At 41.3% G+C, this 27,624-nt stretch overlaps 2 long non-coding RNA genes across 2 annotated transcripts in view; both read left to right on the top strand.

Annotated features, from left to right (window-relative positions):
- The first annotated feature begins 7,199 nt into the window (after positions 1–7,199).
- Positions 7,200–10,609, top strand: LOC141571307 (uncharacterized). Its single transcript, XR_012496070.1, has 3 exons — positions 7,200–8,032; positions 8,880–9,091; positions 10,557–10,609. It is a non-coding gene; the product is annotated as an uncharacterized LOC141571307 (long non-coding RNA).
- An 893-nt stretch (positions 10,610–11,502) lies between these two features.
- The window catches only part of LOC141571306 (uncharacterized), a 40,705-nt gene continuing 24,583 nt past the window's right edge, over positions 11,503–27,624 (top strand). The window contains exons 1-2 of the long non-coding RNA XR_012496069.1: positions 11,503–11,737; positions 17,357–17,439. This is a non-coding gene — a long non-coding RNA (uncharacterized LOC141571306). The remainder of the gene's footprint in view (positions 11,738–17,356; positions 17,440–27,624) is intronic.

The raw sequence follows: 27,624 nt of genomic DNA, 5'->3' as shown, positions 1-27,624 counted from the left end.
GAAATAGAAATGGAAAATTGGAACCAAAGAAAATAAATCTATGAGTATGCTAATTATAAGTAATTTGCCTTGATTGAGACTTCAATTTGGCTCTGGGCTTCATGGAAACTCAGACAAAAAAGGAAATATGACAAGTTGCATGTTCTTCATAGCTCCTCGGAGGAGACAAATCTGGTCAAGCACAAAACCCCAGAAAAGATTTTTAAGGGGCGAAAATGAGAAGATTTGTGTTTGAGGCCTACCTAATTCCTCCCTAAAAGAATAATCCACGGTGAATTATTAACCTTATGTAATACAATTCAGTTTCCTCCTCATTCTTAAATGGAGTTAATAGTAATTACTCTTCAGGGTAGTTGTGAAAATTAAGTGAGAGGCTTGATAGAGTGAATCTGGCATGATTATTAGTTGGAGTCAACCTAAATTTTATCAGTGGGGGAATTGTTAAATACATAATGGCATACTGTGTCCTTCATCATACTTTGTCTCTCCCAGTAACCACACTCTTTGTTGATGATTTGCAGCTTCTCCTAGGAGAGGCAGAGTATATTTCAGCATCCCACCAACATTGAACTTGGCCATGTGGCTTGCTTTGGCCAATGAAATGTGGACAGAAGTGACAATATAGTCATTCTAGATTTAAGAGGTATTATTCCACTCACCTGTCTTGAGCACCTGCCATTTCCATAAGAGGCATAGGATGTTATCATCCTTTACTAGTCGTAGGAGGATGATAACAAATACACAGTGCATACTGGACCCAACCTGAAATTCAGAGTCCCGATGAACCTACTGATTGAGACCCTCAGTGTGAGTGAACAAAAAAAGATAAAAACTATAGTTGTTGAAAGTCATTGCATTTTGGAGTGATTTGTTCTGCATCACTACTATGACTATAGCTGATGTATACAGTTCCCTTCTATGACCAAACCTGGAGAGATATTTGTGATATATTGTGAGAATAAAAGTTTAAAAAGCAGAATCATATAAATTATGCTTTAGTAGAATAATACAAATGTCTGATCTTGTTTTGTTAAAAAAAAAGAATGTGCTTATACATCTAACTATTAAAAAGTGTGAAGGATGGCATTCACATCTTTAAAAGAATTGAAGGGGTTCTGAACAACTCTCCCCAAGATGTGCCCCTTTGGTACATGGATTATTTTGAGCTGAAAGCAATCAAGACTCTGAGAGATCAAGCAAAACTTTTACTTCTCCCTTACAGAATTTAAATTGAGGCCTTGTCCCAAATAAGATTTACCACCAAATGATTTTTTTATGACCTATCTATAGGGAAGCGCAAACTCCAAATTACTGAACATCTGCTCTTCTTATTGTCCTGAAATGACCTTCCTCCCCTCTGAAGCCTCAGGTCATCTTATCCCATTCAGGATGTCATACGTGCCTCATTTTACCTTTCTGTCTCTGAACCTCTCATGAATGGGGGGTCCCCATACATACATATATAATTAAATTTGGTTATTTTCTCTTGTCAACCTTTCTCATGTCAATTTAATTAGTAGAGCAGCTGAAAGAACCTAGAAGGGTAGGGGAAAATTTCTTCCTCCCCCACAGTTTGAATTTGAAAAGTATATATATTTTTAGAACAGTGGTTTTTTTTTTTTTTTTTTTTTTGGTTTTTTTTTTTGTTTGCTATGTTTGTGTGTATGTGTGTGTGCACGCACGGAATTTGTGAATTAAAAAAGCTTGAAGATCAAACACAACAGCTTCAAAGCAGGCTGCCACTACAGCACTATGGTGGTCACTTTGTCTAGGGGTATCTGGGCAAACTTTTTGCTTAGATCTGCCCTTCATCATTGCTTGAGTGTTATAGACTATTGTAAACAAATTTACATTCCCTCAGCTACTGTTGGAGCAAGGAAGCATTGCCCACAGCTGCATAACAAAGGAGTGTAGTTAAGACTGGAAACCAAGTTGGTTTGCTAGTTTGCTTCCTTGCCTTCTCCCTTCACAAATATTTGTACTGTAGGCATTGCACTAAGTGCTTGGGAAGCTATAGTGAGCAAGATAGTCTTACAGAGCATTGGCAGCACTAAATCCCACACTAACACTTTATCCATTGTTCAGACATACACATACATAATTTTATGTAAGTCCATAAGCGTCATTCTATAATTCGCTTTTTTTTTTTTTTGTCAGTGCTGTCATAGTCCCTTCATGCTGCTCAAACAAAATACCCCAGACTGGGTGGCTTAAAAATAGCAGCAGTTTGTTTCTCACAGTTCTGCAGGCTGGAAGTCCAAGATCAGGGTGCCTGCATGGTTGAGTAAAGGTTTTCTTCCTGGTTCACAGGTGTATTCTTGCTGTGTCCTGATATGGTGGACAGGGGCTTATAAGCTCTCTGGGATCTCTTTTATAAAGGCACTAATCTCATTTATAAGGTCTCTACTCCTTATGACCTAAGCCCCTCCCAAAGTCCTCACCTCTTAATACCATCATCTTTCGGGGTTATGATTTCAACATAAGAATTTTGGAGGGACAAAACATTCAGACCACAGTGAGCGCAAAGTTAGTTTTTCTTTTGTTGTCTGGCTCCCCTTCTCTTCCCATTTCTGTCCCATCTCCCCCACCCCACCCCACACATACACCCACAAAAACAAACTAGTTTGTACCTTTGTGTACTTTTCTTTATGATCACGTAACCATGTATGGACATTTATCGTGTAAGGTAGGGAGCATAGTGTTCTTGCCTCTATAGAACTGTGTGGTCATTTTTTATTTTATGATCAGAATAGAGACACATGCCGTCAAATAAACTCAAGGACAAATCAAGGCCAGGTATCAAGTGAATGCTATCAGATTCTCCTGCTCCAAAGTTCTTTTGCCAATTGTTCTGCTGATCTTGCTGTGGCAGTGTGGCCCTTTGCTCAGAGACCACTGTGGCTCACCTGTTCTCCTCATTTAATACAAATGAAGATTGTCCCAAGTCACAGTGTCACATTCCCCTTGGCCTATGGGGGTGGGTAAGATAGGTGGGTAGAACAGGTGAGCAGCAGACAGACTGTTGGCCTAGTGGTTGAGGTGACCAATTAATATATCATCCAAGTAGAAAACTTTTGAGACTGAAAGGAGGCTCTACTAATGTTTCATCAGGAAGAGAGAAAGAAATTGACACTCTTCAGGCAAACTGAGTCATATGGCCCCGGTCCTTTTGGTGTTACTGGGTAGAGATGAACTGACGATGTGTATGGCTTATGCAACTTGGCTTCCCTTTTTTAATATTTTAGGAACCCCTACCACTCCCACCCACTAAATGTAAGTACCCAGTCCTCTCAACCCCTGGGACTTCCTGATGTGTTTATTTCTCCCCAAGGAGTCTCTATTTTAATTTATTTCAGGAAAATAAGTTTAGAAGCTATGGAATATTAATCAGTCAAACTTTATTGGGCACCTGACATGTGCCAGACCTTCAGTGAGCAAAAAGGTAATCATGGCTCATATCGCAGATGGTTGCTGAGAGGCTTAACTGAGATAATCCACGTGGAACACTTAGCACCGTGCTTGGCATATGGTGAGCCCCTAATTATTTTTGTTATTGTTTTAATTATCATTGTAATCATTACACAGCAAAATCCTAGCAGTGGTGATGGGGCACATAGAAACCAACATTTAAACACAATGGTGATAAAAGCATCTACAAAACTATGAAACTAGAGAACATTATGGGTATAAGTTATCGTGCCTGTAGGTGGAAGAGCAGGGTGGGTGTAGGAGGTGATCTACCTCATGCTCCTGCAAGAGACATGGACGCTTCCTAGGAGGAAGCACCTTCTTTTAGACAATTGGTCTCTTTTAATGCATAGAGACATCTTGTGCTTAAGAGGAAATCCAGTATGTAGATATTTGTATTTTATAACAGTAAAAAGGCTAGTAATTATGATTAATTTAAAATGAACATTTCCTAGCTGTTAAGACCTTGGGCTCTGGAGTTAGGAGCCTGGATTTGAATTCTGGTTCCACGGTAATGGGGCATGTGACTTTAGGCAAGTGACTGAGCCTCTTTGGATCATTGTTTCTACATCTGTGATGCAGCAATTTTAGTAAGATTTGCCTGAAGGAGTTCATGTGAGGGTTAAATGATTTCGTTGACGGAAAATACCCAGAACAGTGCTTGGCACATGGTAAGAACCCCACAGATGTCACTTGACTACTTCAGTGTCCCCAGAGTTTGTTAAAGTGCTATTGCATAAGTTAAATTCCTTTAAGAAACAGCTAAGTGAATATGGGATTAAAAAGCTGTTTTTACATGGAAGAAATGTGAATCCATTGAGCAAATTTAAAGATTTAAAAAAATCGTTCTTCTGGTTCCATGGATCTAGTTAAACTGTAGCACCAAAAGATCACAGAACTTCTCACCTATTTTTATCAAAGTGTACTATGTATACCTTATGATCGATTAAAAAGTATTCTGTTTCCTTTTAAAACAATAAGTTGTTCCATAAGGAGGTGATGTGCCAATGTTTGCTAGAAGAGGAGGACTATGGGTCTTCTAAGGAAGGGATTAAAATGCTTACTCTATAATTAAATGCTTACCCCAATAAGGCTGCTTAAAGCCACATCTTCCTCTAAACCCCCACCCCAGGCATAAAGTTAAAGAAATGCAGGGCTGTGCTGGATGAATGAGGAGAAAGGGATGCACCAACACAGCCCAGCAGCCATCCTAGGAAAGCAGGAAAAAAGAAGCTGCAAATTAAATAGGTTAGCAAAAGTATTTAAATATTCCTTCATTTCACTCAACAAATGTAAGCCAATGTGCCAGACACTGTGCCCAATGCTTTTCCATGAATTACCCAACTCTCTGTGACCAGTAACTTAGAACAGGATGTCTACCTCTTGGAGGAAGTTCTAACCTGGCCCTGACAGACGGGATCCGAGTGCAGGTGTGGTCATCTTTAAAAGGCAGCATTTACCTGGGTGGTGTCTTTGGTTCTTCCCTCGCTAATGTTCTCTGGCTGTAACTACCTCCCTTTCAACTTCCAAGAAGATTCCCAGATGGGCATTCCTTTTGACAGCTCTTGAGTGTTTCAAATTAGGTTAAGCAGTAAGCATAATGGCTGTGACCCCCAAGTTCCTTCCTTGTCCAATTGAACAAAGTGCCTCTTCTATTCCAGTTTTCTACCCATGGAATTATAAATGTTATGACTTTGCAAAATAGGAATAGTAATAATACCTGTTGCATAAAATTATTGTGAGGATTAAAAGTTTTAATAGATAAAATTCCTTGCAACAGTGCTTGAACCAGAAAAATCGTCAATATGTATTTGCCACTATTGTTATTAAGCATCACCTATGTGCCAGGTACTAGGCTAAGTGATCTCCATGTGTCAGCTCATTTCATCACCAGAAAAGAAATGTGTTTACTTACTTTATGTCTGAGTTGGTAGAATTGGATGATCATTAGTAATTTTCCTTCCCAACCTTTTTTTTTTTTTTTTTTTCCCAACTTTGTGTTCTGGTCTCTCTTAAACTGATACCAACATCACATCAACCACATGGATTGCAATCTTTGATCCCTCTCTCTCATCCTCCTCTTCTTCAACCTCACTGCTTCTCATCAGATTGAGCCGATTTAAAATCTCTCCCGGATACTTCTTAGGTTTTTCTTCTCCCCACTCCAGCCAGGCTCACTGGACACTGTCATAGCTTCCTAACTGGTTCCTCCCCAGTCCATTTTATACTGCAGTCCAAAGTGTCCTCTCTTGGCATAGTTCTCAACCTGGGATTGAAGATGCTTTTCTTTCTGGTCTTACTCTACCCTTTGGGACCATCTCCAAACCAGTCTCTTGTACCCTCTAGTCTGCTGCTGAACTATGCCCTCTGAACTATGCCCCATCTCCCTGAGATGCTCTTCCTGTAATTCATATGAATACAATTTCCTTGTCAAATGTTAAAGCATTATATAGAAGTCCTCTTTGACCAGACCCCTACTCATTCCTAGGCCTTTCGATGTCTCCCTGGAGATCACCACTATTCTTGGTCAAAGGGCCTCTTACCATTCTTTTTCTTTGCATTTACATTCATATATATGCAAATACAGAGAATGTATGGTCGTGCTTGTTGTTTAGTGTGTGGGTGTATCTGTGACATAAATAGTATCCAACTGTGCTTATCATTCTGCAACTTGCTTTTCTCCCTCAACAATATGTCCTGGCAATCTGTCCATCAGAATTCATCTCAAATGCCACTAAGAATTTCCCAAACTTTACAAGATTCCGCTGTACTGTCAGTACTCTCTCGACTGACACCCCTTGGAATCTCTTAAGACGCTTTCTACAGTATGTGTGTGTAGTAGAATTAGGAGTGATTTTTGTGTGTGTTTTATACTTTTCTATAATTTCAAAAATTTCAACTATTTCCTCAATATCATATTTAAATAAATAGGTGCTAGGTTAAACACACACACACACACACACACACACACACACACACACACCATCACACACCATCACACACCATCACACACACATACATTTTCCTTTCTTTTTTTTTGCTGTAATTTCATATTTCTCAGACACCTAACTATTAATTTGTCCACCCAGTGACTTTGATAATGCGAGTGCAGGTATCTTGTGGAGGGAACATAAATGTGACCAGGAAAATGTGCCGCTGTTGCAAACTCTGTAACATGCCCAGTTGTTGGGCAGCAACCTCACTACTAGGATACGAGAAGAGCTAGTCTCAGGTGAAGTTCTGCCATACTGTGCTGTGCCCAGACATGTCGGAGCTTGTGCAAGTGGAAAAATGGGTGCTTTTGTGTGAAAAGTTCAGATTTATATTACTATTTTATTACATAATCACATATATACTATACATTAGATAAACATATGGCATATTACTAAGAATTATAAAATAAACAATGAACACATGTTATATAATTATAATATATTATAGATATTAATATGAAAAGTTAAAAGCTGTACAATCAAACACCATGACTGTGTATCACATCTGCCTGCTTTGCCCAATCTGTTTGCAAGCCATGTCCACCCTCATAAATTTGCACAGTGGGGAGGCCCCGGGCGTGGTCCCAGATCTGTAGGCTGGTTGGAAACAACCATGCACAATAATGCCAGGTTGTAAACCAAACATCAACAGCCTGTCTCTAGTTAAAATTTGATATTTTATCATAGATTTAAAAAATTTAGTGCATTAAAATATTTGTTTTGGCACCCTTTTCAGTCTTGCGCCTGAGGTGAATGCCTCACTGGTCTTGCTGTAGTCCCACCCCACTGAGACACATATAGCCATTTATTCACTAAGCATTTATTAACATACAAGCAGGAAGGCAGCTTGTGCAAGCTATTCTGTAAGCTTGATGAAGTTCCAGCTTACTGTCCTCTGGGTGTGGGAAAACTGTGTCCTCCAGAGGCAATTCTGCTGGATCCCAGAGGCGGGATTCTGCGACTCTCATTGCCTGAATCATCACACAAGGACAATCTTCCAAGTTCATGACTGTTTACATAGGATTATTAGGGACTGGCCTTGGGCACCAGCCTCAGGGGTAAGGCTAAGGGCCTCATTAATTTTTCATACTCGTTTCCCTCAAGAGGGGAAATGTTTTTAAATATTTTAATCAATCCACATTTCTCAGCTTCACTTTCTATCAATTCCGAACATTCATCACGCTATTTAAAAAGTGTTTAATTTAACCAGTTATTTATACCATTACTCTGCTAATTAGCAAAGCCTCAGTTATTGACTCAGACGTGGATCGTGGTCACCCTTGTGGTGGCCCTCTGGAGCGTGGTCCTCCTGATGCAGCGAGCAGACAACCAACCCCTGAAGTGTGGCTTGTTTTGTAGGGCAACTCTACAGTGAAGCTTAAACTCACGGCACATTCATAACATCACACTGTCTTTGCTTTAAGTATATTAAGTTAGAGATTCCATAACAATCACCTATAATGAATGGGCAAATTGGTGATTTGTTTTTCTTATCTCAGTGTACCAGGAGTGTGGTTGCCTCTGGGTCATTAGGCAACTCCACATTTGTATGTGACGAGCTCAGTTCCAGGGTAAGTGCCCTGGGAGGCATCTGCCGGACCCGTGTGGCCCTGGTGACACTTCTGCTGTGCTGCCAGCATGCGCTGTCTGCGATCAGCACCTCCAGCTGGGGTCGCTGTCAGAACATGGCGATGGCGCAACTGGGGGAGGAGTCGCTGGGGGAAATGAGATCACCAGCGGGAGAGAGTGAGTGAGTGAGTGAGTGAGTGAGTGAAGGCAGGGTAACTGCCTGCGTTCAACAACAGTAGCACAGAGTATGAATAATCAAGTGCTCACAGGAGGAGTTAGCCAACAGGGCCCATTGCAAGGGAGATATGGGAAGCTCAGAGTCCTAGAAACTGAACTGGGTGAGGGCTTCAAGCCAAGGAACTGTGACTTCAAGGTAAAGCCCTCACTGTCCCAGAGGCTGACATGACAGAGGAATAAAGATTGTGGTTAAATTCTCCCACAGACTGGAGCACAGACTGGTATATGACCAGCTCTAAACCAAGGTTCAAGGGGTGAAAGAATTATGTTGATTTTTCAGTGCCTTGGGGCCCGAGCTGAGTGATCATGACACAATCCTGTTACTATTCAAGATACCTGGCAGGACTTACCCTAGACCAGATTCAAGATACAGTCCCTGGAACTTACTGTTTAACATCAGCCTCTGAGATGATGGCTTTATTTTTCTAGGGATCTGAAACTTTATCCTAAAAGAAAATGGCAGTAATAACTTCTGGCTAGTCAGAGACACTGGCTTCTTGTACCTGGGTACCTTTACTCAATGCTTTAATGGTAGCTATTAACAGTTGAATTCTTGCTGTGTTCTATAAATGGCTATGTATTCTATATGCATAGTTTGTCCCTATGTTCCAGATAAGAAGACTGAGCAGCTAAGCCACCTGCCCAATTCTAGTGGCAGAACTGGGATTTGAACTGGGATTCTCGCAGAACCTATGCTCCTATTCTCTCAACCTCTCCATTACCGTAGATGGCCAACGGCACTGAAGAATTTCTCGCAAAATGCATTTGCTTCCTTGTTTTTCACATAAAAGATGCTGCTGCTCTGCTGACATCATATGAACTGTGTGAGTCCTCTCTGCTTTTGCTGAGAAATAATGGGCGATCCTGTTGAAGTGTCCGGCTTTTGAAGGACTAGTGATTATCAGCTGAAGCAGCTGTGAACCCCATTGGAAAAGCTGTCCTTACCACCAAAACAATCTGAGAAAGAACAAAGTACAGAATTCTCAACCCAATGTACAGCCATTTGTTAATTAAAAAAGAAAAGCTTAAATCAACGTGGTATAATGAACTGTCTCAAAATACATTCACATCTTTTATGCCCAAAGGAATAATAGGTTAATTTCTGGCTCGTCTGGTTTGTTGGATGAACTTAGGTCACTTAATTTTTTTGATTCTCTATATTTCATTATTAATAAAACAGCGTTTTGACAAGATTATTAGCCCATAAAGGACTCTTTTTTGTGTGTGTGGGGGTTATCTATTCTTCTGCCATCCTCTTTTTAGGGTTTGAAATACTTTGTCAGTAGATTAACTTGAATTTAAGTGATAATTCTTTTGATTTTTGATTTTTAAAATGAATGAGAAACATAACAGCCAATATGAGGTTGGCTAAACAGGAGAATAATATGATGAAAATACAGAAGTGATTTAATTCAGCCATCACCATTTTGGATAAGTGCATGATTTCTATTACAAGTTTTGAAATTTAAGTTACTCTATCTTAGAAGTCTTTGAAACTCCAGGTAGGTAACAGTGGGATTAGAAAATCACAAAAAAACCATTTTGCTTATAAAATTCAAGTAAACCTATGTCTTTCTGTAAATTTGGCTTCTCCCACTTTATCAAGGGAGAATTTGAGGTCTATTGCATTTCAGCGATTAATAACATAGGGGTTCATTGTGAGTACTTTGCAGAATTCCAAGTTCTCACACACCATAGTTTCTGAACTTAAATACCTATCCAGAATATTTTGAAATAAGGAAAATTGTGAGGGCTCATAAAAGCATTAGTAAATCATTTACTGTAAAATTTTCACCCATAAGAGATTAAGTAATAGTTAAAAAGTTAGAAGGGAATATGCAATGATGTTTAACCACCATGCCCAATCATCCCATCAACGTGTACATTCCTGTCTCATTGCTTTGTGTTTCTTTCAATCTGAGGGTTTATAGGTGCCTGTACTTTCTTCCCCTTGTCATCATCCCCTGACCTAGGAGTCAGAAGATGTGATTTCCATTTCAAAATCTAGCTGTGTAACCAAGACAGGCCACGAAGTCTCAAAGCAATACTTTCTTATCCATCTTACATAACCGTCAATTTTGAACAAAGCAACATGTGTGAAAGAACTTATTTACTTACAAAAGGTTATTGCATTATAGAAATGTGAGGTGCTACAATTAAACCCAGCAGTTTTTAGAAGTTCAAATAGCCATGGTATTAAAAGTTAATGAATAAATGATTGACTAGAAAAAATATCTGCATTTTACTTTCCCAAAGTAATCACCTCAGTTTTCTCCATTTTATCCACAGGAAAACAAGATTGGTCATGTAAACAGGTGATACAGGCATCATTTCTTTCTTTTTAAAATTTAAGAGGTAAGAAAACATTTATTGGAACATATACATCTGGTATCAATTTCCCCAACACATTTTATTATTAAAACTTGCATACAGAAATGTTGAAAGAGTTTACTGAGAATACTCGTAAACCTACCACCTTGATTCTACCATTAACATTTCACTGTACTTGCTTTATTGTGAATCTCCCTATCTAGCCATCCTCCCATGTTTTCATTAATTTATCTTCTTCTTCTTTTTTTTTTTTTCATATATTTCAAGGTAACATGCAGACATCAGTAAACTTTTCCCTAAGTGGCATACATATCATTAACCAGAGCTTAACATCTGCTTACGGTACTTTTTTTCTCTTGATGTAATTGGGGTCTAATTTAATGTCATAAAAATCATGGCACAGTATGATTTTTTTTTAACTTGCTTCTTTGCTGTAGAAGCAGTACAACCCTCTTTTCAAGCTAAATATACAGAAGCTGACATGTGAAACACATACTTTCAGAGCTGCTTTGAATGAAGCAGGAATGGAAGCCTGGAGCACCAGTCCCCACGCCCCTCCGTCACTCCTTGGGGTGCCCCGTAGGCCCCTCATGCATTGCCATGGGTTATTAAAGTTGGTTTGTTCCTTAACCTCATCAAGATCATCTACCAAACAGCTGTTTTCACAGGTTGTTTTCAAGCTGCTCTCCTTTCTCATCTGGTGACTCTAAAGCATTGAAAACTTTGCAGACTTTTCTCTCACAAATCTCAGTAGAGAACTTTCTCTTGTTTTAATTAGCGTAATGCAAGGAGCCTTATTTAAAATCTGGATGCCTGAAGTTAAGCCCACAGTTGGAAGAGCTGCCTATGGAATAGGAGAAAACTGGAAAAACAAGAACCTGGCTTAGGTGGATAGCCAAATACAGTAGCCCGCACATGCGGGGTGAGCATGTTGACACGATGTGAACGGCCACACTGTCTGTCTTCCAGGGCTGCTGCCAAGTCACAACTGAAAGCGCCTCTCAGGAATTTTGGCATCCTGCTGTGAGCGAAGTCTGCTTGGGAGACTTATCTTCCCCTGGTCCCTCCCTGAGATGCAACCCTCTTGTGTGTGGAGAGGGCAGATCTTTCATGAGTTGGGCAGCAGCCTGGGCTTGTGGGTGAGTCCCAGGCATGGGAGTTGGAACTAAGGCTGGGACCAGATTGGGCCACAGTCACATGAGGGTGAGTATGATTAAGGTGAAGAGCAAGGGTTAGAGCCATGGAGAGACCTCATTGATTATTCAGATTTGAGAGGAGAAAGTGAATCTGGAAAATGGGGGGAGAAGACAAGACTGGGCCAGGGACAAGGTCACAAAGCAAGAATGAGGAGAGTGGGTCCCGTCTGTGCCGTGAACGCAATTGGATGCCCAGAGGTTATTCTTACTAGATATTAAACACTGTGCTGTAAACTCTGTAAGGATAGGACTGTATCTAAGTGAAATTTATGCCCAGGGCCTAGAAAAGTGAATGGTAGGTAATAGATAGATACTCAATAAATGTTTATTAAAAGAAGGAATGAGGGGAGAGGGAAGGTGGATGGGAGGGAGGAGGGAAAGAGAAGAAAGACAGAAGATGGGATGGATGGGTTTCACTGAGTTGTGGTAGGGTTAGTGCCGGCATCCACACCATTGCTAACAGCTTGGCGAGACTCAGAAAACTTAAATCTAAACTCTCAACCTATGACCACTGTTTTAAAACATATTTTGACCATGACTCACAGTAAAAAAATATGCACTTTAAATGGTGACTCAGTACACACACACACATACACACACACACACACACACACCTCTTAAAATATGATACAGTCTAATAATTTTCATTCTGTTCCATCTCATCCCATCCCATTCCCAAAGTACAGGTTTGTAATCCACAGATTGAACAACTCCAGGTCCAATCTCTGATTTCTTCTGGAACATTATTCTTGCAATGATCGCTTTCCTTTCCGAATGTTTAATCTCTCTCTCCTATATGGGAGTTAATCCTCTCTTCCTGCAAACATATCATATTTAGTCTGTTTTATAAAAAGCAAAGACAATTCTTCACTTGACTTTGCTCCCTTTCTAGAGACAGCTCTTCACGATACCTTCCTTTTATAGGAATGGCCTTTAAATAAGTGATCTCTACCTGCTGCTTTTTTCTATCCAACCTTTCCTTCCTTAACTCCCTGCAATGAGCCCCCCCCGCCCCCCCCCGCCCCCTTCTCTCAAAGGATTGTAATGACCTTTGGCTATGCAGATACAAATGCTGTTTCCTTCTTCCTTCTCCTCCTCTTCTTCTTAATTCCTACTCTTCTTAACTGAGGATACTTTTGAACCTTATTCTCTTAACAAAGGTCTTTCTTGGTTTATTTTATTCATGCACTCATTTATTTATTTGATTAGCCACTCAACATTGGCTCAGGAACATTGCAATATGTAAAGTAAGGCCAATGTGCTAAAGGGAAAACAAAGATGAATAAGATATATGATTTCTGCCCTCAAGCACCTTAAAGTATAAAAGGAGACTTGGATTTACAGAGCTAACTGCCCAGTGCTAGAGGTTGGAGGGCCAGTTGGATGGTGGAATATGGTTAAGAACTCAGGCTTTGGAGATGGATAGATCTGGGTTCAGCTCTGCCAGTTACTAGCCATCTGATTTAGAGCAAATTACCTAATTTCTCTAAATGCCACTCTCTTCTTCTGTCAATAGTGACTAATATTCATGGTGCCTCCCCATAGAAGTGTTGTGAAGGTTACATTATCTCACTGAATTCTCACATGATTCCTCTGAGGAAGGTCTGATCATTAATCCCATTCTACAGAGGAGGAAACCGAGGCATAGAGAGGACATATTGTCCCTAAGTGGAAGACCTGGCATACAAACTCAGGCATTCTGATTCAAGAGTCTGTGATCCCAACCACAGAGATATTTTACTTCTTTGGGTCTCTCAGAGTCCAGGGTCTAGTCTTTATTGATATAAGACTAGAATCTAGTTTTATCAGTATTTGCAGAGGTTATTAAACTCTTAAGAGGCTAAATGATATGCCAGAAGACAACTGTACTAATTTATTGTTCAAGAGATAAGACTATGCATCTACACAAGATATAGTCTCCTATATAGATATGATAACATCAAAAAATAATGATAACTACCATTAACTGAGTGTATGCTCTGTGCTGGGCGATTTACACGTATGTCTTACCATATCTCACAATACTGTCAATCTAGGATATAAACCCAATTTTACAGCTTGGAAGACTAAGGCTTTCTATTGAGTACATAGTAAAAACTCCATACATTCTAGCATCTACTGCTATAATCCTTATTAATAGGAGTAGCAGCAGTAGTGATAATGTTAAAGAATTTTCGCAGTAGTTCTGCTGGTAAATATCAGAGACTGGAAATGAACCCAGGTCTATCTTGGTTCTAGAGATACTATTTTTTATCATTAAACTTCACAAAAGTTTGGGGTCAGAGCAGCTTTAGACAAAGGGATCTGAGTATCCCCACAGAATATTTCATCCTGTCTGAATTGCTTCTATTCCAGAGAACTACCGTGTTCCCCCCAAAATAAGACCTAGTCAGACAATCAGCTCTAATGTGATTTTTGGAGCAAAAATTAATATAAGATCCGGTATTATATTACAGTATATTATATTATATTATATTATATTATATTATATTATATTATATTATATTATATTATAAAGTTAAATACCCGGTCTTATATAATAGTAAAATAAGACCGGATCTTATATTAATTTTTGCTCCAAAAGACACATTAAAGCTGATGGTCTGGCTAGGTCTTATTTTTGGGGAAACATGATATGTCTAACAAAGAACAAGGCTTGGTCATCTGGGACGTAGATGTGATTCTTTGGATGGTTGCAGTAAAAATGGAGGGAGTGGTCCTGACTGATTCCATTTTCAATCAGTTACCCAAATTTCCATGCCCTGATGCCAGTCAGGTCATACTCTGATTGGGTAGGCCAAAGTTTTCTTTATAATGGTTGCATCTAGATATTTCCTGTGGTACAATACCTAGTCCTGGTCCCCTTGCCTGGATTCAGAGGATATCATTCCTTTATCTGGCTCTCTCAGACCCCTTCTTAGGACAAGATACTTCATCAGAGGATGCAGGTTATATGGCATATGCGGGTACTTCAAGGAGTTCTACTGCCGAGAGAATCATTTTCTGACTCAGGCCCCTGTCTCTTAGGTGAAAGGATATTTGAAGAGCACTTCTGTGTGATGAGAGACTTTGTGGTGGAAAAGTGGGAAGAGCTTCACAACTGATTTTGAGGGATTTGGGGTTTTATGGTGAGAAGGCTAATGGAAAGGAGGAGTGTAATTTAGCATTGAAGTTGGAACTTAGGTAACTGGGAAAATGGTGGTAAAATGGAAAAAAACTGAGAAGTGAGGAAGAGAAAGAAATTGTCTCAAGCTATTTTGGGGGTGTAGAGGGCAGACATAAGAGTAAAAATGGAGAAGATGGATTCAACTTCAGACAGGATGGATTTATAGTGTGACTGTAATAAGTCGACTTATTGTGCTTGATGTGTTTTTCTGTCTTTCCATTTCCAAGCAAATTTGGCTAAGGAAGGTTGTATATGTGTGTTCATATCCGTATGATTTTATACCAAGGAATAGGATTTTATACATTCATGCACAAATATGTAAATATTTACTCAAAAGCCTTTAAAAGATTAAACAAAATGTACAAATATGAGAAGAGAAAATTGAGAAGCAGATAAAAATGGACTTGAAAAATTTCAGCTAAACACAGCAATTAAATAAAAATAATGCATTGGAAATGTAAAAATATAGTGAATGAATTTGAAAATTATTTATGGGATAATAAAACATTCAATAATATTTAGCAATGTGCCTGCATATTGATATATATATGTTTGGTATATGGGACTTTTAATGTGTTTAAAATTATTAACTCTACAAGAAGTCAGTAATTCAATAGGATTCATGGCTGTAGCAGGCAACTTTCACATGATTAAGAAAAGTTATAAACTAGTTGGATATAAAGTCAAGTCAATGAGTGAAAAAAATGGACCACTATTGTTTAGTCACCAGAGTCTGTGCTTTAACCATGAAAATAAATACCCCACAACCAACACAACCAACAATACACACAGAAATAAATCCAACCATCCATATTTGGATCAGCATTTAAATCACAATGTCCTCAAAACTCCTACTGTGTTTCCCCGAAAATAAGACCTAATCGGAAAATAAGCCCTAACATGATTTTTCCGGACGACATCCCCTGAACATAAGCCCTAATACATCTTTTGGAGCAAAAATTAGTATAAGACCCAGTCTTATTTTCAGGGAAACACGGTAGATGTTTGGAAATGTGAGGAGTGAGATGGAGACTGATAAATAAATTTTGAGTGATATGTGCATCTGGGGGACAGATGTGAAAATAAGGAGAAAAAGGAGAAGAGAGCTGAGGGCAGAGCCATCAGAAGGACTCTTATTTCAGAGTAGGGGAAGGAAAATAAAGAATTGGGGCACTTAGAGAAGTAGAAGAGATGAGAAGGTGCAGTACTGCAGAGGCCAAGAATTCTCCAGGCTCATGGGGAGGGGTGTTTGGCAGTGCAGAAAAGAGGAGAGAATCACAGAGGCGGAAGTCTGAAAACTTATGTTTGGCTATGACCATTGAGTGACTATTGGGGCAACAGTTACAGAGGTCAGTGATGTGAGTGGAAGGTGGGGAAGAGGGCTCCTAAGGAGAAGTTGAGGGGGGAAGGGAGGGTGGGAGAGAAGGAGGAGAAGGAGGAGGAAAAGGAGAGAGAGAAGAACTGAGAAAAATTCCTTATATTGGATTTTGTAATAAAACTTTTCCTATCCGTTCAGGGAAGGCTAATATTTAGTGAGGCAAACAGTATGTACCAGAATTGGGCAAATTATAGGGATCTGAGAGCCTTTAGGCCAGCAATGTGAGGCAAAAGTAGAGGAGAAAGGGGAAAATGCAACACGTCCCAAAGTGTGTTCTGTGAAACACCTGTCTGCAGGATGTTAATAGATGTTCAGCAAGCAGGGAATTGAGTCTCCTTTCTCTCACCAAACAATTTTATTCCTCTCTGTCCCACAGGAGAGGAATTACCAGCACCCATGCTTGCTCTCAGAACCAGCTGGCCTGGGTCTCCAGCCTTGCTCATTGCTTTGTGTTTCCATTACGTTTCTGGTCTCTGAGATGCTTATTCTGTTTTTATGCTGAGTCATGCCTTTTTTATTTTCTCAACTTATAGTTTGTCTCTCACTGTTGTACACGTGTGTGCCACAGGGGGATGTGTCAATGATTGAACAAACCATGCCATTTGGACCATAAATCTGTGGCAGAATTTATGAATGCATGACGTCTTGGCGCTTCACATGTTGTGAATCTCCAAGAGGGGCATAAATCCATACACAGTTTCCCAAATTTATGTGACTGTGGAACTCTTTCTTCAAGATCTCCTATTCTGGGAAATACACTTTGGGAAGCTTATAAATGAAACGGTAGAAATGACGAAAAGGTATTTTAGGAACGGTGTATAAAGTATTTGAATTGAGAGTGGGAGGAGCAGCTCTCAAAGGAGCTTCTTGAGGCTGAGTGCAAAGAATGATGGCACTTCTGGAAACAGGGAGAAGTTCCAGCGTAGGCATGCCAGGAGGCTATGCAGGGGGGTCTGTCAGCAGTCTCATCCAAAAATGTAACTAGAAAGAACTTTTTTATTTATTTATTTTTTTGCAGGCCTTGGAGCTGAGATTGCCTGGGAAGGGACCCAGCCTAAGGAGGACGTGTGTGTGAAGCTGGGTGAAGGCAACTATAACAGTGTGAGTACCTATAATCTGTCCACCTGTGGTGGGTTCTCTGGGTTCTGCTTGCTATAGTAAAGGAGCTCAAGCACCCTGAAATACTCAGTGAGGCTCTCATGCTCCCAAGATATTTGTAGAGGAGGGGGTGCCCATGAACATGGTACTTATCCGTTGTCACGGTCGAAGAAAGAGAATTCTGTTTTCTTCCTTGGATAATGGTGGAGGAGGAGATATTTGTGTGGCTATTCATCAACCCACCTATGTAACAAATATTTATTGGGTCTCTATTGTGTGTTTGAGCACTCAATAACTGGGCAGAAGATAAACTGATGACAAAACAAACTAAAGAAGCTGTCTCATCTCACAGAGTGTGGAGTCTTGCCAAGGAGACAAATAAACTTACCACGAAAGTGCAGCGTGGTGAGACCCCTGATACAGGAAGTTCAGGGAGACATGGGATGTGTCAGAGGGCACCCAACTGAGAGGGCGGTCCAGGATGGACTCAGGGGTTAGAGTGTTGTCCAAGCAGAGCACCTAAAGATGGGTTGGCCAGGCAAGGGGGAGCATGTGTAATTATAGGTACGGAAAATAGTATTTTTGAGGGTCTTCCAACTAATCTGTTGGAGGAAGTGAAAAACATTCAACATGACTGGAGTATAGAGTTCTGGGTGAGAGATCTGGGGTGGGGAATAGGGGAGTGAAAGACAAAGCACGAGGCAGGCAGAGCCCAGATCCTGTGGGTCAGAGGTCAGCAGTATGCCTGCCTGCGAAACCACCAAAGCCTGGGCCTCACTTCCAGAGACTCTGAGACTTTTCTGGTTCTCTTCCTACACTGATCATGTCTACTTTGTTCTTTTCTCTACGTCTCCTTTTCTTTCTCACCTTTCAAAGCTCTCCTTCAGAGAATTTGACCCATCCTGTTGGGATAGGAAGTTTGGAGGTCCTCCAAGGAGTGGTCAGGACCTGGAAATAAGACCTGCCCACTGTGGAGTGGGTCAGTGCTGGGGAGGGGAGCTGGTTTAGCAGGTGGACACTGTACTGGGAAATGATGGTTACGGGAAATAGGAGTCCGTTGAACCAGATGGCCTATCAGGAAGGTTCCATGAGGGCAGGGGTCAGAAAGAGGATAGGTAAAAACTGGACAGCAGAGAAACTTAGAGCGGGCAACAGGAGGAAATCCAGATAGGCAACCTGGCAGGAGGGCTGGCCATGGACCAAGGCTCAGTGAGGGGCCTTCTTACCAAATCTGGGATCTAAGTGCAGACATCACAGACCTGACTGTCATTGGGTGGGAGGGCACAGCAGTAAGTGTGGAGTCACCTGAACACTGGAACTGAGGCCACTCCAAACATCCCCTGGCTCAGGACAGCCAGGGAACCTAACCCGAGCCAAGCCTGGGAGTGGAGGTCAGGGACACCTGCTCTGGGGAGAGGAGGAATCTTGGTCAGGGAGCCAGGTGAGGCATCACTCTCTCTGCTCTCAACTCGCATCACTTTATGGATTCCATTCACCTTGACCTCTTCTTACCTGTACTTTAGTCTTGTCTCTGCCCAGTTTACTCTCCTTCTTTGGCTCAGCCTAAGTGTCACTTCCTCATGGAAGCCATCCCTGGCCCCCTAACCAGGCCAGGAACCCTTCTCTGGGGGTTTCCTCCCCAACCCTCAACACGTCTGTAGAATGATTGGAATGATTACTTACAGCCTGTCCTCTCTACCAGGCAGGGAGCTCCGTGAGGGCAGGGATCTGTCTGCTTTGCTCACCGTTCTATCTCCACGGCTGGTACAGGGTAGCACCCAGCAGGAGCACTCGTAGTGTCTGCTGGAAGAATGAATACGTAAATATTTCCAAATGCCAGTAGGACTCCTGTAAGATTCCTATGATCGCCATTTCCGCAGGCCCCAAAACACTGTCCTCCTGTCTCATTCTGTGTACGCCATTTATATCTAAACTCTTGATCTCCCTCCAAATACAAAGAAAGGGTTGAAGATATGAAGCAAACTCTATGTGAATAGTTCAAAAACAGATCTGCGTTCCCCATTCCACCTGGGTAAGGTCACATTGCAAAAATTTTAAACGAGCTTTGCAAATTGTCAGCTGAGCAAAGAAAGGGGGCATCAGCCTTGCTCTGTGCAAAGGCACATTTTGATGCAGCCTGCCTGTTGCCTGAAATTCTGACAGTCACGCAGTCGTCAGGTGGAGGGGATGCTAATGTTCCGGGTGCCCTGTGCAGTTACATTTGCAAAAATTGATCTCCTTCATAAGGCAGCAGAGAGTGTCAAAATGAATGCTGCATTTAGGCCAGCGCACAGAGCAGTTTGATAGCACCGTGAAAGCTCTTTGTTTCTCCCTGGCATGTGGATGCACAGGCTTTGATGTTAGAATTTTGGCTCATTAATAACTAATTTACATTTCCCAGACAGCAAATTGTGATCTGACACAAATTTATAAAAGAGCTCCAAATGGTGAAATTCTCTTCTACAATGAGTCCTTTGTGGATTTTTTTTTTCTTCCTAACTTAAGGAGTTTGTGATTAAAATTTTAATGCAATCGTTGAAATCTCATGGGCTGCTTAAAAATAAAACACCATCTTCGTTCCTTCCTCTCAGAGATCATGACAACTGGCTGCTCCTCTGGGGGTGTTTTACACTTGCGTTTTCATCTGCTCTGGGCCTCAGATAAAGTAGGATGTCCTCGGTGAACCAGAGGAAAGGCGTGATGAAGGAACTGGAAGTGGTAGCAGAAGGCAGTGGTGATGTGCTCGCAGCTCCCTGAGGTTTCTGTGCAAGTTACAGGGACAGCAGATTTTTTTTCATAGCATTGTCTCACTGGTATCCAGGAGCTCACAGGGGTGAGTCTCACTGCTCCAGATGCCTCGAAGCCTGAATAGGTCATTTTGGGAACACAGATGGGCTAGTCACAGCTATTGAGACAAGGAATTATATACATCCATGTTTTTTTCCTTTTGCTTACTTCTTGGCGGACCAGATGCTTCATGGAATACCTGGTGATTTTTCTGTATTTGACCCATGTTTCTTTGGGAGAATATTGAGGTCAAGGGAATACTGAGGCAAAGGAGCTCTTGGGAGGCAAATGTAGGTGTATCTTGGTTCCGCCCCTACCCCCATTCATCTTTGCCAAAGGCTCTGTCATCCGGTATGTGATGACTCACCGCTTAGTGGGAGAGACAGGGCAGGGCTTCTCTCCTCCCGTTGGAAGGAGAAAATGCCATATGTATCCAGTCACCTGGAAACACCTTCTCTTGGACCACAAAGGGAGGTCTGTGCCTCTCTGGGAGGTGAGAAGATAGACCTGAGAAGTGAACTAGAGAACTGGCCATGGTCAAGGCAGCAGGGGGTGGCCAGAGGAACAAGACACTGGGTAGCTTGACCAATTGCATTACTTCTGGCAAGAGGCTCAGTCTACGTACTGAGTTACTCTTTGCTTGGAGAAAGAGTTTAGAGAACAGCCATGGCTCATTGTGTGGAATGGAAACATACCCAGAATGAAAAGATTTTGAAACTGGCACTATTTGAGGCCAGATTTTAAATGATCACACAGCATGAGCCAAATTGACTCCATGCAGAGAAGCAATAAGCCACCCCAATTCCCTATATTATTTTAATAATAGAAAGAATGTATTTGGAATTCCAGGCAAGACCTCCACCTGGGCACAGTCCCAGATTCTAACTCATCTGTTCATGCCTTTTCAAATAGGCCTTTTACAAAGAGGCTGTTCTTCCCTCCAACCTCTTCCTGACCAATGAAGGAATCTGAGCTTCCCCCTCTCCCAGCTCTGGATGTAGGAAGCAAGAAACCAGAGAAACCCCGCTCTGAGCAGGGTGTGTTCAAGGAAAGTTGCTAAGAAAACTGCAGTGCTGATTGGGATGGCCTTTTGTTTATTAAACTAATTAAACAAGGAGGCCATTAGACTGGCTGTGAGGGCCCCCATACGCAAAGCAAAATCTAAGCCTGTAAATGCCTCCAGGTTACAAAATCAAAACCCTAAGGGCAACAAGTCACAGACAGTACACTAGGCTCTAAGCTATAGACAGCCAATAATTTCCTTGCTTTGCTTCCCCCTTTTCTCTGTAAAAGTCTTTCCCCAGCTCCTGTTGGTGGAGTGCGCCTAACCAGTTCCAGTTTCGTGCTGCCCGATTTGAATTTATTTTTACTCAAATGAAGTCTTAACATTTTTAGTATGCTTTTGGTTTATCTTTTAACACGTTCAAATAACAAGGCCTATCCTAGAAAGTGGCATGAGGCACACTGCCCCTTTCCCTGAGCTTGGCTATCAGGGCATATGGGACAGAGAGGGGACTGAATTTGGTCGTTATTTTTGTCAGTCTCCGAGTGACAACTACAAAGTGGATGCCACCATATTTGGACATCCATCTGCTCCCCTGAAGTGGCAGGAGGATCCCCATAGGGCCTGCAGACCACTCTGAGAGCCACGAGGGAGGGAGAAAAGCCTTGTGTATGTCCTGACAATAATTAGGTCTTTCTCAGCACCTAGAACCTTGCTGATATTTAAAAAAAGAATGCTCTTGTCATGCTTGCTGATTTTACCTTCTTGGATCCTGAACAGCTTATATAACACTTTCCTATTTTTTCTGAGTCACAGAGATCAGATTGGATTTTCTTGGAAGGGAATCAATTCTGTTCCCAGCCATGTTGGGACCCAAAAGAAAAAATCTTCTACTGCTGTAAACTTGATAGCTCCCCTGGCTGTGTTGTATTCGTCTTCTTCAATATGTGGATAGTCTTTGGAGTCAGTTTAGGGTTGAGTCTTTGTTCCACCACTTGCCACTGGCGAGCTTGGATTTGTTACTTAATCTTCTTCATCTGTACAGAACAGATGATAATAGGTGTTGAGCAGATTAAATGCAAAATTCTTTGCACATGGCCTGGCACATAGTAAGTGTTCAAAGGGGCTGTTGTTACCATTATGAGGCTTACCATGGAGTGAGGCATAAGAAGCCCCTGGAAGTGGCATCCTGTGAAGTAATGAAACAGAAACACCTTGAGCTGTTCTGCTGATTGCCACTTCTGGAGACATGCCGCCATGGTTATGGCATCCAGTTTTCTGGACAATTAGGGATACATGTTAGACTCAGACAACAACAGGAAGTGGTACTTTCTGCTTGGGCTGTTTGTAGAAAACCCCATGGCTCTAGTTCTCATAGGGAGAACCCATCCTCCTAAGCAAACCTGGGTATGGAGAATAGATTCCTCAAAAGGAAGGCTCACATGTGTTTTTTTGAGAACCATTTTTCCCAAGTAGCACTTGGAATGTTGTAAGCAGTCATTGAATGTTTGTGGAAGGAAGTAATGATGGATGGGGCAGAGAGCAGATGGCGATATGGCTGTTCCTGGGTCAAACTGCAGTTCACCTTTTGCCAACCACTTTGGAGGGAGCAGGGCTCATTTTCAGTGGATACTGACTTGGTTCTTAGGAACTTCACTTTGGGCGATTGCACAGATACAAACTAAGATCTCTCTGTAATTATTCATAGAAACAGATGTCTTAGAGAAGAGATTTCTCAAGAGGTAGAAAATAAGAAAAAAGTCCAGGAGAGAACTATGTCTTGGCTATACTGTTTAAGAGTTTTCACTAGTTTCTTAGGGAGAGAAAATTTAGGATCAAGTTGCAGTATTTAAGAATATCTGATAAGCTAATACACAATTCTTATTACAGAGCATGAGCCAATCATCCCTTATTATCTTTTATTGTCAATTTCATAAGGTTTTCAGTGAAAGGCTTTCTTCAGGCATGGGCTATTGAAACCAAGATTCTGATGCTCAGAGTGGTCAAAACTAGATGTATTAAAAATGTTAATCCTGTTTGGGTGTGATACATGGTATAGAGGCATTTATCAGCACTCAGTAATAACACCATGTGCTATATTTTTGGCTTTGTTAATCCATATTTACATCTTTACTGTTATTTTATCCTCACACCATTCACAAGAGGCTAGCAGGACAGGTGACTAGTAATGTCCTGGTTTTATAGTTGAAGAACTGCTGTTCAAGTTTACCGTCTCTGTGAAGGGGTGGATTCAGGGCTTAGTGGGAACAAGCACACAGATTCCCCAAATGTAGAGTTCTTTGTTTGCATCCCACCAAATCATGATTTAAACTGTCCAGACTGCAGAACTTGCTCCTTTAGTCAATTTACGGGTGACACCTCTGTCTTCTAGATTGCCGCGTGGGGGTAGGATGGGTGATTGCTGTTGTAAGGAAGTATCCTGGAAGGGACTACGGCAATACCTGGTACAAATTAAGATGGGGAAGGAGGGAAGAATTTGTAAACCATCCATGCACACTTGACTTTTGCTTAACCGGATAGCTCAGCTTCTGGGAGAACTTGGACCGTGGGGGCAGGTTTTGGATTGGTGTCTGAATAACAACAGCAGCAGTGGTGTCTTGTCCAGTCTGTCTGCACAGCTAGATCCAAAAATTCTGGGAATGTGATGATGGCAGGAATGTGATGACTACAGCATCACGTTCTTAAACTTTCACCAAATGACTAGCCTGTCCAGACAGGGAGATGCGTTGCTGGAAGGGCTTGGTCATCCGAGGGTCAGCACAAAGCTCTTGGTGATGGCTTCTCCCAGTAGCTCTGGGAGAAGATGCTTATGGTTGATTTAAATCTGGATTAGGTGGAGCTGAGAGGTGACTTCTTCTACAAGCTCTTTGTGAATATAGAACTTGGGTGAATGGGGTAAGATGAGGCAGGCCAAAATATTTTAGCTCACAGTTCAGATTGCTGTCTCGTGGTAACAGGAAGTTGTTTTTAATCATGTGTAAACTCCTTCACTTTGGCGTGTGATAAGCACTTGGATCTTCTGTGCCATCAATCTTGCACTGCCTGGGGTGCTGCACAAGGAGCAAGCATGATACTCTGCCCAGCACCTGGGGAGAGCTGTGTGCAGCAACTGGGGGAGCAGAGGTCTGACAGCTGCTTATTTCCTTGTGATCATCAAGCCCATCTGTGACTTCGAGCAGGTTCCCTTCACAATTGCCCACTTACCCTCCTCCTCCCTTCTTTACCTGATGTGAAATTCAGAAGATGAATGCTTACGGCACTCTTTGCCTTGGTATTCTTGAAACAAATTTACTTAGATATCAAATAAATGGAGCAGTTTATTATCTGAAGTGGATTTTACCCATTCAAATCCAGGTTGTTGTTTTCCTAAAAAATGAGAGTAATTTCCTGAATCCTGGAGACCTTAAGTGAGAGCTCTGGGATCCGATCCTCCTTTGGCACTTTCTGTCTAGGGCTGTGACTTCATATTGTGAACTCAGATAAAGGACTAACAGGGGCTTCTCTGTGGGCTCCAGAGGGGGCTTCGGAAGTCATTCACCCATTGTCCACATGTCCCTGGTACCACATGTCCAGTTACCACATATATCACCTTGTTTCTGAAACCAGATTTCTCAAGAAGTCTGGAAGTCATTTATAGTGATTTCTGGAGAGATGTACTCTGTGCAATCATTCTGCTAGATTTAATTGAAGATCATAAGTACTGAGAAGGACAGGCTGGAGTAATAAAAAATGCCTTGCTGGGAGTTATGAGGTTCCTGATTTGGAAGACAATATGGTGTGATAGGAAGGGCATGGGCTTTGGAGTCATGATGGACATGGAAGAAATCTTACGTCTCCAACTATGTGACTGGGCAAGCTTTGATTTTCTTGTTTATCAAATAAGGCTATTGACAGCTATCTCATAAGGTGGTGGTGGGGGTTAAATGAGGTAATACAGATGTTGATGTTTCACAGACTGGTATCTTCAGTATCTCTACCTCAGACCTGTCTCTTGAATTTCAGATCCATATCTCCACCTGGATGCCCGTCTGTACTTTGTACTCAGCATGTCCCAGTGTGAACTCATCCTTTCTCTGCCTCGCCCTCCTGACCAAATTGCTCCCTCCCGCCTACAGTTTTATTTCAGTGAAGGGTTTCATCATTCTCCATTGTCTATGCCAGACACCTGGAACCACCCTCAAATTTGCCTTCTCCCTCAATCTAGAAAATGTCATCAGTCACCAAATCCTGCTAATTCTGCTTCCCATGCATCATTGTACTCTGTTTCATCTTCTCCGCCCAAGGCCACTCTTAATCGAGTTCCTCATCATTTCTTGTCTGTGTTACTGCAATACGTTCCGTTTTAAAATTTATATTACCATCAGAGTGAATTACCTGGTGTCACACATCTATTTAAAAGCTTTATCATTTCCTTCATGAGCTTCAAGGGGAAGTTCAATTTCCTTGACCCGGGAAATCATGTTCTCCACGGGCTGCGTCCTTCCATTCTCTCTAGCTCCACCCCTCACCCCTTCTGTGTTCTCACCCTAAGCTGATGCCGAACTGAGGTACTTTGCATTCTGCAGGAGCACCAAGTATTCTCCGACTTTCCTCCAGGATCATCTGCCTTCTCTGCCTGACATTCTTTTGCCTCCCCTATGTATCTGGCTAACTCTTAACCACCGTTCAAGATTCAGCTCAAGTGTCACCTCCTCTTGGAAGAGGTTCTTGAACCAGCCTGAGTTAGAGCCTTTCTTCCTGTGCCACCACCATTTCATCTATTTATACATTTGTGGTTATTGATTTTCTCCTGGTCTGCCTTCCCTCTGAGGCTAGGGAGTATGACATGTTCCGCTTGGGAACATCAGACCCTGCACAATGCTAAGCATTGGTGGACATTACATATTTATGGAAGGAATGATTAAAAGGTATCAAAAGTGACTAGTACAGAGCCTTATGGGAAGAGCTCAGTAAAAGGATCTTCTCTTTGACTTTGCCACTAAATAGCTAGTTAATTTGGGTGGGACCTGTCACCTCTCTGGGCCTCGATTTTTTTCATGAGAAAAGAAAACTCATAGATAATTTAACACACACGCACACCATTTCTAAAAATCAATATAGTGGAAATCTGAGTAAGAAGTAGATGAAAAGTTTTGTAATACAATTTGGGTGTTCCATAAGCAAATGTACAACTACACTAAAATACATCATGAAGTGGTCAGATGCTTGCACCTGCTTATAATGAATAAATCTAGCTTTCAGAGCAGTAAAACTGGGTTGTACTTACACTTTGTCTTTACATTTCTCATTTTAGAATAAGGGCTAAATCAAAATATTTGTAAGTTAAAGTGGAATAACTGACTGGGCTAGCTGAAAATGCAGTCTGATAAAGATGGTTTTGTATTCGTGACTAACACAATACCTAATACCACAGTGGCGATATTGTTGGTGACATAATTTTCTGAATGTTCAAAATGGTAGATGACTCTTTGTAAAGTTTCAAGCAAAATAAAACTAATATCTTTTGATTTTTCGATGACTTACTTTCTTGGGAAATTCAGTATGTAATAAAATAGTGCACAGAGGAAGTTTATATATAAATGGAGATAGGCAGTAGGTTTGGTTAATTATCAATAGGTTTTCACCTACATGAATGTCCAGGGGAGAGTTAGAAATGTATGCAGGATGCAGCACGGCCCTCCATGGCATGGGGCAATTCCACACATTGCAGAATGCCCAGCTTTCCTGGCCCTCACACATTAAAGGGTAGTAGTGCCCACTGTATTGATGAGACATAAAAAATATACCTACACACAAATTTCTAAAATACCTTCTAAGTGTCTCGTAGTGAGCTACATGAGCTGCAATGCACTGTACAGCAGTGAAACATTTTTCATCTACATCTCCTTTCTTAATGGAAGAATGCACTTCATTTGTCTAAAGCCAGTTATTGTCAAGTGAATGTATTACATGTGATGAAAGATTTGTAGCTTTAGGGAGAAAGTGACTAATTTTCCGTTATAAAGGAAATAAATGCTAAATTAATATACAAATGGAAGCAATTTTATGATTGTTGTGATTTGGGTTTCATTTTCCTGATTGTTACTTCCTTTCTATGTCATTTTTCTTGATCTTCAGCCCCTGTTCTAACTTTAGTAATCTTGATTAGGAGATGACCTGTTTCCATACTCTTAACACTGAGAGATTTGCTCTCATTTTCCTCCATTCTTGATATTTATGATTGCATCTTTACCTGATACCAGTTAAGTTAGAATTGCTTGGTGATCATGGTTGCTTGATGTCACTATTGTACCATGTATCATTTCCAAATTAATTATCCTCCTTAGCTAAGATTATGTTTTCAAGTCTGTTTTCACTATTAGTGAGAACTTCGTTAC

Source organism: Rhinolophus sinicus, linkage group LG04, assembly GCF_036562045.2.
Source record: "Rhinolophus sinicus isolate RSC01 linkage group LG04, ASM3656204v1, whole genome shotgun sequence".
Lineage (NCBI taxonomy): Eukaryota > Metazoa > Chordata > Mammalia > Chiroptera > Rhinolophidae > Rhinolophus > Rhinolophus sinicus.
This window is presented reverse-complemented; position numbering and strand designations above follow the sequence as displayed.